Consider the following 10,931-nt stretch of genomic DNA (forward strand, 5'->3'; position numbering starts at 1 on the left):
GCCCTCCCATCCACCACTACTCAGACCCCATTAGCTCCTGCCTGGATTATTCTAGAACACTCCTGACTGATCTTCCTGCAGCTTTGTGATTCTCAAAACCACCTTCCTCTCAGCTGCCAGAAAAGTTGATCTAAAATGCAAATGAAACCAACATCACTCTCTTAAAAGCCCCCAATGGCACATTGCCTACAGGATGCATTCCAAACTTTTCCCTATACCAGAAACATCATAATTGACCCCAGCCTGACTTCCTGCCACTTCCTCTTCCTGTCCTTGCCTCCAGGACTTCGCCCGTGCTGTCTTCCTGCCTATTTTGCCATCACCACACACACCCTACCTTGCTTTAAACCCCAACTCAAGTATCACCTTGCCTTCGCTGAGTCTCTCTCCCCACTACAAGGAGGTGATGCATTCTGGGTTTCTCTGACTATCCTAGGTATATTTCTGTTCTTGCAGTTAGCACGTTTGCCTCACAATTATTTTATTTTAAAGTATTTCTCTCCCCACTAGACAGCCATGTTCTTTTGTATCCCCAGTTCTGACACACCGAAAACACTCAATCAATAATCGATAAATCAATGTGGCCTTAGGCTTTTCCAAAAGTAGAGCATCACACACAATTCTAGAAGCAACATTTAGATTCCTTTGGAACAATCATAAGGTCAGTAAGCTTTAAATTTGAAGCTGATTTCAAAGAAGTATTTCAAGCTTCTTTAATTATAACATATATAGACCAAATTCCGTCAAAATTAGACCCAAATGATGATTCAAATAACTTTGTTTTGCTGAAATAAGGCTGCATGTGCTTTACTTGAATTAAATAATACATTGTCTTGGAACCTGGATTTGTTTTTCTTCTTCATTTTGTATCGGTGTTTTGTATGAAGCTTGTTAGTTTTCAAGGAATTCTCACATGTATGTCCTATTTTTGCCTTCTGATCCTCTGAAGACAGCTAAGAAGAGGTGATCATACCCATTTTACACATGAGGAAAATGGAACTGAGAGATTATTATTGTTCCAAGTTAGTGACTAATGTGTAGTTGTGATTACCAGCAACCTCTTTTCTCCAATGCACCATACTACCTCTGGTTGTAGCTTTCATTTCTTCCTTTCTTCCTTCCTTCCTTTCATTCTTTTTACAATGCAATTTGACTCATAAATGAAATATATTCTAGACTATCTACAAATTCAGCCAGATTAGAGATTAATTTAGGTTATGTGGCTCATATATAAATTTGTTTTTATATTCTGCCACACACACTGATGCTGAATTCTGTACCAGCTGAATTTGTTGGTAAGCCAGCAACACCTCAACTATAATGGATTTAATTTTAATTAAATGGAAGTTATCTAACCTACTACAGAACAACAATTATAGATTAGAAAACATCTTAGAATTCCTCTAGTAGAACCACTAATTTGGTGCATAAATGCTTTCTAGAATAGACCAAACAAAAGATTCTCTTATTATTTCCTCACCATCCTCAGTAACAAGGTTCTCACTATGCCTAGAAGCAATGTTGTCAATTTTACAACTTTGGGGAAATGTTTTTCTCTATAGTCTGTTATCTGTCTGTAATTCCCTCATGATGAAAATGGCAAATTTTTCTGGTTGTTGATACTACAAACTGACCTAAGTCTGGATTCCAGTTCCATTGCTTATAAGCAGCTATGAGACCTTGCAAATAATTTAGCCCCAGACCTCAGTTTCCCCATCTGTAAAACAGATCAAATGAAGTAATACATGTAAATTGCCAAGTACTACAACGTCTTCAGTAAGTGAATATAGTAAGTGCTCAATAAATATCTGTTAAATGAATGAATGATTCCTTATTTATCTTCTGCCTTATTTCAAAGCAGTAACTCCTCATGTTGAATCACCGATTTTCAAAAACAAAACATATTTATTTCGTGCAGTAAACCAATAACAAACAACTTTCTTCTTAAGAACATAATCTTCTTAAAACTCCTGTTGACCTGCTCACTCCCATCAGGTATAATAGGGCAGGAATACTGTTATGCTGTAACCTGAATCATACAAATCTAACTTCTACCTCATGCATTTAGAAGCATCATTCCAAGTTGCAGCCAATCCTTGGTCTTGTGATTAAAGCATAAATTGTAAACCTTGACAGAGTAAATCTTGACAAATCAGAGTACAAGGAAGGGACTTTGAAGAGCTGTTGTGCAGATGATGGAACAGTGTTTCTGTCACTTGTAGAGCTTAGATGAGTCTCTATCAAAGACCAGGAGACAGGGCTCTATTGAAGCCACTCTATCAAAGCTACTTCAAATCCAAGAATTCTAGCATTCTATCAAGAAAATGACATCACAATGATCAGCCCCTAAATATGTCCTATGGGAGGTTAACCTAATGATTCCATCCACATTTGTTGTGACTATTCCATTTGCTTAAGTCCCAGGAGACCACAGCAAACGAGTGTATCAAGGCGTGAGAGTGAAGCATACAGTCAAAGATCTCCTGGCTGAAAAACGATCCAGGCAAACAAGTAACTCAAGACTTAATGTAAGTCCCAATTTAACACATTCTGAGGTGCTTGCAGGTTCTCTCTCCTCTCCCTTTATCCACACACCAATCCCCCACTTTCTGGGTCTGATATTCTCAAAGCAAAGCCTTCCTTTAACTGGCACGCAGTACACAATCACCCCATGACTGACGATCTCTCTCTCACTTAGTGGTGCCAGCATTTACACCTTAACTTACACTCCCTTTACTTCAATCTCATCCTAGTCTACTTTATGCTGGTTTTCATGCCCTTTTTGAAAGAGTTTTCATGTCTTTATTCATCTGCTATTGACTATATGCCCTTAGAAACAGAATTCCTATTCCCTTATAACTGGATGTCACATAAATCACAGTCAATAAATGCTGGTGCTCCTCCTGACTGAGAAGCCTGTGGAGTGGAAGAACACCAGTAGAGAGGTGCCCTGGCCCTTGCCGGGAACCAGTCATGTGGCCCTGGGAAAGTCACTTTACTCTTCTGGGCCCAATATGAAAAGAGTTAGGCAAAATGACCTCCGGGGTCCCCTCCAGCTATAAATATCTCTAACTGTTATTAAAATTATGGCATATCTGTTAGCAGCCAGCAGGAGCACCAGGAGCTCTGTGATCTTACTGGCTGGCTACTGTGGTTCACAGCAATTGAAAGATGGTGTGTCCTGACTTTTTCATTTCCCCAACCCATGGATTACCAACAAGGGCTTGGTTGGTGGGAATAATACTCACCTTCATCCACATAATTGTTATTCTAAACCCAACAGAGACAACTTAAAAAAAAAAATCTCTGTAACATGCAAAATCAGATTTTAAAATCCTAGTAGGAGACGTTCTGAGTCTAAAATCTTTATCTGCCATCCGTGTCTTTATAAATAGTTCTACTGTATACCCCAAATGTTTAAGTAGTTACATCAGATCTCAGAAATGGTTTTAGAATGGCAATATCATTTGATTACCAAGATCAACATATAAACACCTATTCTATCAAGTAAAATATAATCACATGAATGTCAGGCATCTGTTGGCACCAGCTGGGTGCAGGGCATGAGAGCCGATGACCAGAAATAAATGAGGCAACCATGTCCAGTATCTAGTGCAGGGGCTGATACACAGCAGGTATTGGCTCTTCCAGCATGTCTGCTGAGAATGTTGGCACCATGTTCAACTCTGCTCCAAAATCAAACTCTTGGGACATGCTTCAAATGAACGTTCAATTTCCTCCCATCCAGGAACAGCTTTTATTGCATATTTTATGTTATCCTTTTTTTTTTTTGAGATGGAGTCTCACACTGTTGCCCAGGCTCGTGTGCCGTGGTGCAATCTCGGCTCACTGCAACCGCCGCCTTCCAGGGTCAAGTGATTCAAGCGATTCTCCTGCCTCAGCCTCCCAAGTAGCTGGGATTACAGGTGCCTGCCATCACACCCGGCTAATTTTGTTTTTTTTGTATTTTTAGTAGAGACAGGGTTTCACTATGTTGGCCAGGCTGGTATCAAACTCCTGACCTCATGACCGCCTGCCTCAGCCTCTCAAAGTGCTGTGATTAGAGGCGTGACCCACCACGTCCGGCCATTATCCTTTCTTTTAAGTCACCACCTCTCTTCTAGTTAAACAAATGGAGCTTATCTGCCACAGAGAAATCTGAAAAATTGGCTCCTTGTCTGCTCCTAGTTCAGTGCTTCTCACAGTGCCTGCTCAGAATCACCTGGGGTGTGTGATAAAAATATCAATACAGCAGGGCACAGTGTCTCATGCCTGTAATCCCAGCGCTTCGGGAGATTGAGGCAGGCAGATCACTTGAGGTCAGGAGTTCCAGACCAGCCTGGCCAACATGGTGAAATCCCATCTCTACTAAAAATACAGAAATTAGCCGGGTGTAGTGGTTCGTGCCTGTAATGTCAGCTACTCAGGAGGCTGAGGTGGGAGAATCATTTGAACCTGGGAGGCAGAGATTGCAGTGAGCTGAGTTCATGTCACTGCACTCCAGCCTGGGCAACACAGTGACACTCTGTCTCAAAACAGTAATAATAATAAAAATAAAATATCAATCCAAATCTAGTCTCTTAGACTAGAGAGAGAGAGAGAAGGAATTCAGAATCTACTTAAAATGAACCATAGCTTCAAGTGGAATCATATGGGTTACTTGACCACAGTAACTGCAACTAACATGAGACAGCAACTAAATTATGAAAGTTGATGAAAGTTTCAGGCAAACTATCAACCGGAAAGACAAGAGTTGCACATAAGGGTAATATCCATCATCAAGGAACAAACATGGTGTCTGCCCAGGGTGAATGAGTGTGTAATTCACACCTTGTATCATCAATGCCTATATACAAATGATAAGGCACTATACCAGAGTTAGAGAAAAAGGAAATTTTCATTAAAGGGCATGAAAGTGTATATCCAAATGGTGGACATACTTTTTTTCTTTAAAATTTACCTAATATGACTTCTTGCTCAAGATCTGTGGCTATCAAGTCACAGGTTTTGTTTCCTTTCTTTATTTTTTGGTGAGTTCTTACTTTTTATAAAATGAGACACTCTAAACATAATTAATAATAAACCATATTATTTTATTTCATTTTAAAATACAGATCCCTGGACCTGTCCCATTTCTACTATTATTGGGTTGGAGCCAAGCCGTGGTCATTGTATCATTTTTTTACAAGCTGCTTGGGTGGTGTCTTTGCACATCATTGTTTGAGAACTTTGCCATAGAGCAAAGAGCAAGTGTCTAAGCCTCACATGTCACAGCCAAGGTTTTTATCTCTCTTCAGATAAGAACTTGCTGAGCTCTTGCTATTGACCCAGTGACACTGGGTCTCTTACAGAGAAAGTGGATACAAGAAACATATATAATACATAGTTCATGCCACTGAACACCAAATAACCTGGTGGAAAGAAAAAATACTTACATATTTGAAAAATACAAGAACTTAGCAACCAAGCAGCCCTAGACTGAAAGCTGAAGACAAAATACCAGGCAGCATAGCCATATAATATGATGACTATAATAACATTTATGTAAGAACAGTTTAAAGTGCACTTTCTCATGTGTTGTTGCATTTGATAGACACACTTAACCCTCTGATTGATATTTACACAGTTTCCCAGTTTACAGATGAGTGCTTTGAGAATAAGAGAAGGGAAGTAATTATTTCAAAGCTGCACAATTTACAAGTAACAGATGGCTCCTAATTCCACATTCCTTTTTTTTTTTTTTTTTTTTTTCTGAGACAGAGTCTCACTCTGTTGGCCAGGCTGGAGTGCAGTGGCACAGTCTCAGCTCACTGTAACCTCCACCTCCTGGGCTCAAGAAATTCTCCTGCCTCAGCCTCCCGATTAGCTGCGATTACAGGCGTGTGCCACCACACCTGGCTAATTTTTGTATTTTCAGTAGAGACGGGGTTTCACCATGTTGGCCAAGCTGGTCTCGAACTCCTGACCTCAGGTAATCCACCCACCTAAGCCTCCCAAAGTGCTGGGATTACAGGCGTGAGCCACCGCACGCAGCCCACATTCCATATTTAAAGGGAACGGCCAATGGGGACTACAGTAGAATAATCTCTGATACATGCAAACAAAGAGGTTTTTTGAAAAGAAAATATACCATGTGGAGACAACTTCTAGAACAACAAAAGTATGCACTGGCTCTAACCATGGTAGATATTCTCAGGCATCAAGTGCATAGATGGTATGAACTCACCCTTAACTTCCTGCCCCCATCATATTATCCAGCATCTCAACACTAGTAGCTTACACTCATCCTCACTTCACTGACTTTTTAAATTCAGATAATTAAATGCATAAAGTCCCAAAATGCGGTTATTTGGACTTTAGACATTTGCATGAATTGCCCTTACTGTCCACTTACTGATGTTTCATCCTCTCAACCACTACTCTAGAATATCTGTAAATCTCAAGGATATCATATACATTAGTCATCCACTCTCGAGGGCCTATTTCTGTCCCTGTTGCAAATGCAACCCAATAAGAAAGAATCATGGAACATCATGTTCTGGGAGACACTGTGGGGCTCTGATTCGATGGCTCATACTGAGACCACCTCCCCTCTTTCATACCAATGCACTAGGACACAATGATTCTCATATCTCGAGCAAGTTCAGTCAGAGAAGTTATTCATTAGACATGCTCAAAATTTGTAGCTAACAGCATGAGTAATGACCAGTCAGAGGCCCTACCATACGGTTTACCATAAGCACATTGTGGTAGGTTAAAAAATGGAGCCCCAGAGATCCCATGTCAAATCCCTGGGACCAGTGGGTTCTGCTTTATATGGCAGAATTTGTGGTTAAGTGAAGTATCTTTAGAAGAGGCCCTTACCTGGCATTATTTAAGTGAGTTCTCAGTACAATCACATGCATCCACAAGTATCCTCCCTCACAAGGGGGAGTTTTGAGAGAGAAGCACACACCAGGGAGAAGATACACAAAGGCAATGTGACCACTTAAGCAAAGATTGGAGTGATGAGGCCACAGTCAAGGAATATCTACCAGCAGCCACCAGAAGCTTGAAAAGGCAAAGGCAAATTCTCCTCTAGAGTCTGATGGGCTCACAGCCCTGCTAACACCTTGATTTTGGACAGAATTCCAGAATTATGAGAGAATCAATGCTGCTAGTTTTAACCCATCCTGATTGTGATAATTTGTTACAGCAGTCCTAGAAAACTAATACTCACATATTCTGAAAACTATGTCCCCCACCCCTCTGGATAGGCGTACTTCAGGAGGTATCTATGTGATGCCCCAGTTGCTGCTCTTTTATTTGTGACGACACTGATAAACTTATACAAGACTCTGTTGATCCATTTTTACCGCAGTTTCCCTCATGAACATCTGTTTTTGATACCATGAAATGTTTCTCACATCTTTGCAGTAGGAACAAGAAAAAATATCCCTTGCATCAAAAGAGACTTTCACCAAAGACTAGAAATTAAAACCACTTCTATACATTTTAGCTATAATTCTGTGGTTTCACAACTATTGCTATGTATGTCTATTTTTAAATAATGGTTTTTCTTTTTTCTTTCTCAAATTTTTCTGTTATTCTTTACCACACTACTAGATCTTTTACTAAGATATATAAATGTGAGCCATTCACCACCATCTAGTGCCAAATACACACACACACACACACACACACACACACACACAAAATTAAGTTCTGATTGCTGCATTTTTTCAACTACACCATTTCAATTGAGTTCTATAAAAGCTAATCATTGAATTATTTTCAAATAACATCATAAAATTCAATAACCTCTTTATTATATGTAGAAAAAAAAGCAATAAGCCTAATAGCCACAATTTTTCAGTTTTGTTTTGAAAGTTAGTGAGTGATTTTCAGACCATTGTTCCTTTTAATCAAGTTTTTCTTAAGCTATCTTATGGATTTATTTAAAATTGTTGAATATACATCAGCTGGCATGAGAGGAAAATACATAAAACCTGCTGTGTAGAAAAGGAAATCAGCTTGGAACTGAAACTGTTGGGGAGATGGGGAAGTGCCGTGTGGTATAGGAGATGTTAAGATTGAGCCTAGGAATCAGGCTTTGATGTTCCATTTATTTTGTTGATTTATGGACAAACTAACAGCTCTCTTGCTCTTCTCATTCATCAAAATGCTATAGCCAGGAACAATAAGAAAATAGACATGAAAGTTCCTTTAAGTTAATATCCTACATAAACCAAAGGAAAAATAAATGAAGATTTCTGGCTCTGTTTTTATAAGGTCTGAACTGAGGAGAATGTTAAGGAGAAATATCCCAAGTGAGAAATAGATTTGGATTATAACAGCCTTGATTTTTACATGCTCTACATATAGAAACCAAAAGTGAACTATTTCCACACAGCGTGACTCTTGCATGCCAATCTCAAGTTTTTGCTTTTCAAATCAGAATGACTTACAGTTATTTTCTTTCTGTACATTATCCTAAATTCTTATATTTAAATTTGCTTCTAAAATCTTGACATCAAGGGCATAGAGGATAAAGCAATATGGTCAGCTAGGTCTCTCAGTTACTAATCTTTCCTCATTATTTTGGAGGGTTAATATTACAAGCAATGGAAAGAAGTATGACAATAGTACGTATTTAATGGGAAATTTTGGAGGAACAGAAGGTGAATAGGCACCATTCGGCGTGTTTATGACATAGAGCAATTGCCATAAAGTTGGGCAGACTCTAACTGTACAACAGATGTGCATTGTCTGTCTTAGTCCCTAAAACCAGCTGTCCTTCCAGCAGGACTGCTAGTTGGACCTTTGTTTAGTTCCACATTCACCTGCTGCTTTGCTATACCAATCATGTGCACAATTCAGTTACCACCAAGTGTAAACATTGTGATGTCCAGATCTGGGATTTGCATTTGGACTTTTTGTGAAGTATTAGGAGGGAAAAATACATGCAATTGGAAGCTGTATATTCTATCATCTTAAAGTTTCTTTGATTTCCCTGAAACTTTGGGTAACACATCTCTCGTCTACCAAAAGAGAAGCTGCTACTTCTTTAGTCTGTTTGAACCCCTCCTTCTGCCTGCAAATAGTCTTGGGTAATTCCCTTCTCTTCTCTGAGCCTCAGTGTCTCTGTCTATAAAAGCGGAGAGTTGGGTCACGTGTCTAAGATTTCCCTAGTTTCTGTGTTTATTTTTTTCAAATAAATTTTACTGTGTATAACTGATGTTTGCAACATGACCCTTATGGGATACATATATGTAGCAAAATTGCCACTATAGTGAAGCAAATTAATATATCCCCTATCTCATCAGCCTTGATTTATATATACTATACAAGTACAGACCAAAATTTAACTATTCCCAAGCGATCTGTTTTTTTCATTCCAACCTCAAGTGTTCGCTTTTCGAATCATTATTACTTACTGTTACTTAGTTACTTTTTGTGGCAAAAGCTGCTAAAGTCTACTTATTTAACAAAAATCCCTAACAATTCAACTTTATTAACTGTAGTCCTCATGTTGTACCTTTTATCTCTAGACTTGTTCATCCTACATAGCAGCTACTTTGTAGCTTCTGAGCCACATCTCAGTATTCACTTTTGAGACTTAAATTTTTTAATGTTTATTCCATTTATTTATCTTTGTTATTTTCATTATTCATACTTCAAATATTTCCATTTCTTTAAATATTTAAATCCTAATCTCATTGTTTAGGATTTAAAATAGACCTGAGTCTCAGACAACTAGCTTTTACCCTATTTGAAGCACGTCTGAGCTGACGTTTCAGATTACTCTGTTGTCTGGGAACCTACAGCACTTAGGTTTACTAAAGTTCATTTTTTTTTTTTTTCTTTTTTGAGATAGAGTCTCACTATGTAATCCAGGCTGGAGTGCAGAGGCGTGATCTTGGCTCACTGCAACCTCCGCCTCCTGGGTTCAAGCGACTGTTATGCCCCCGCCTCCTGAGTAGCTGAGAATACAGGCGAGCGCCACCACGCCCAGCTAATTTTTGTATTTTTAGTAGAGGCGGGATTTCACCATATTTGCCAGGCTGGTCTCGAACTCCTGACCTCGTGATCTGCCCACCTCGGCCTCCCAAAGTGCTGGGATTACAGGCGGGAGCCACTATGCCCAGCCTGAAGTTCATATTCTAAGACACAGAAAACACAGCATAGCGAAGAGTTTGGGCTCTAGATCCAGATGACCTGAATTCAAATCCCCGCTCTGCCATTTGCCAACTGTGTGGTAACAGTAAAGTTGTTTAACCTAGCTGCTAAAGGAAGATAATAATATCTACCTTGCAAGGTTATCCTAAGGATTACACTTAATATTTGCCAAGAGGTTGGCACATGGTAGGTGCTCTATCAATGCCATTGCTATTAAACACTCAACTGCATGTGAGGAGTGATGTTTGTTACAATTCAAAACAATATAAGAAATTCATTGCCCTTAAGAAATATACTGTTTAGTTGGGGGTAAAAAATTATAAGTGATTAAAAATAAAAAGATGCCTTTGCTCCAAGTGCCAAACGAGTTGAGTGTGACCATCAGTAAACATGAGGGAGGTTCAGAGGAGGGAGAGCAAAGCATGAAGCAGGTAGGTAGAAAAAGACTTATTGGCCAGGTGCAGTGGCTCACGCCTGTAACACAGCACTTTGAGAGGCCAAGGCGGGCAGATCACTTGAGGTCAGGAGTTTGACACCAGCCTGGCCAACATGGTGAAACCCCATCTCTACTAAAAATACAAAAAGTAGCCGGGCATGGTGGGGTGCGCCTGTAATCCCAGCTACTCAGGAGGCTGAGGCACAAGAATCGCTTGAACCTGGGAGGTGGAGTTTGCAGTGAGGCGAGATTGCACCACTGCACTCCAGACTGGGCGATAGAGCAAGACTCATGAAGGAAGGAAGGAAGGAAGGAAGGAAGGAAGGAAGGAAGGAAG

General features: G+C 39.7%; 1 protein-coding gene across 1 annotated transcript in view; it reads left to right on the forward strand.

The window, feature by feature from the left end:
- Window positions 1-2,423: 2,423 nt before the first annotated feature.
- The window catches only part of LOC105537385 (chromosome unknown open reading frame, human C11orf53), a 32,006-nt gene continuing 23,498 nt past the window's right edge, over window positions 2,424-10,931 (forward strand). The window contains exon 1 of the mRNA XM_011976956.1: window positions 2,424-2,528. The gene's annotated coding sequence lies outside the window, so the exon portion shown is untranslated. The remainder of the gene's footprint in view (window positions 2,529-10,931) is intronic.

The sequence above is a fragment of the Mandrillus leucophaeus genome, unplaced genomic scaffold (genome assembly GCF_000951045.1).
Source record: "Mandrillus leucophaeus isolate KB7577 unplaced genomic scaffold, Mleu.le_1.0 Scaffold172, whole genome shotgun sequence".
Classification (NCBI taxonomy): domain Eukaryota; kingdom Metazoa; phylum Chordata; class Mammalia; order Primates; family Cercopithecidae; genus Mandrillus; species Mandrillus leucophaeus.